This window comes from Colobus angolensis, unplaced genomic scaffold, assembly GCF_000951035.1.
Source record: "Colobus angolensis palliatus isolate OR3802 unplaced genomic scaffold, Cang.pa_1.0 Scaffold114, whole genome shotgun sequence".
In the NCBI taxonomy this organism is placed as follows: domain Eukaryota; kingdom Metazoa; phylum Chordata; class Mammalia; order Primates; family Cercopithecidae; genus Colobus; species Colobus angolensis.
In genome coordinates this window covers 3,247,819-3,249,274 of record NW_012112475.1, presented here as the reverse complement: position 1 = coordinate 3,249,274, position 1,456 = coordinate 3,247,819, and positions in this window count along the sequence as shown.

Genomic DNA, 1,456 nt, shown 5'->3' with positions numbered 1-1,456 from the left:
AAAAAAAAAAAAAAAAAAAAGGAGAATCTATGCTATGCTAATGTTTGGGTTTCTATAAGTTGTGGGTAAGGGTGAAGTTGAAATCTTACGTGGACCAGTGCTGTAGATGGGTTTCTATATGGTTGTGTTTCTGAATGCATGATTGTGTGTTTGAGTCAAAGTATGTTTAGGAGTATGTGTTTCTGAGAACATTTGTCAGCAAGTGCCTGCATTGGTGCATGAGTGTGTGTAAGAGAGACAGAGATCATGTGGAAGCGTTTGGGTTGATAAAAGGGCTTTTGCAAAGGCATTGCCTGTGCGAGTTTTGTGAATGTGTGCTGTTCCATCTGCTTTCTTTTTTTTTTTCTTTTTTTTTTTGAGACAGAGTTTCGCTCTTGTTGCCCAGGCTGGAGAGGAATGGCGGGATCTCGGCTCACTGAAACCTCTGCATCCCGGGTTCAAGCGATTCTCCTGCCTCAGCCTCCCGAGTAGCTGGGATTACAGGCTTGAGCCACCGCGCCCGGCCTCTTCCTTGGTTTTCTTACCTGAAAAATGGGGTGAACAATTGAACCTCCCTCAACCATGGGCTAAGCCTTTGTTTTCCTCCCCACCGTAGCCCCAACACTTGGCCCATTGCCTGAAACATGAAGGCACTCAGTATTTGTTGTACGAGTGAATATAAAGGTTTGGAACAATCCTGAGGACCTGGCTATGGCAGGCACTTCATAAATGGACACAAATTATCAAATTACCTTGAGTCTAATGTTTACCAACCTGCGGCTTCAGGCAAGTAACTTCCCATCTCTGAGCTTCACTTTCCTCCTCTGCTTCATGGCTGTGAGGATTAAGTAAAATAAATAATACATGGAAATCACACATAGTATGTCCTCAATAGATATTTATGGAAGAGTCTCCAAGACATGAAAAAAAAAAAGGGAAATACTATTTGAGTAAATATGAGGGCAAGGAATATACAAAGGAGTTAGGTGGCTTGGAAGATTTTTGCTATATATGTAAACTAAGCTGTGTGTGGACGGATGCGTATTTTGCTTGTTGGTTTGTTTTTGAGACAGGTTGTCACTGTAGTCCAGGCTGGAGTGCAGTGGAGCAGTCATAGCTCACTGTAACCTTAAACTCCTGGACTCAAGCCATCCTCCCACTTCAGCCTCCTGAGTAGTTAGGACTACAGGTGCGTGCTACCACACCCTGCTCATTTTGTTGTTTTTTTCTTTTTTTTTTTTTTTTTTTGAGCAGTCTTGCTATGTCACCCAGTGGCGCGATCTCAGCTCACTGCAAGCTCCGCCTCCCGGGTTCATGCGATTCTCCTGCCTCAGCCTCCCACGTAGATGGGACTACAGGTGCGTGCTACCACACCCTGCTCATTTTGTATTTTTTTAGTAGAGACGGGGTTTCACCGTGTTAGCCAGGATGGTCTCGATCTCCTGACCTCGTGATCCGCCCGTCTCGGCCTCCCAAA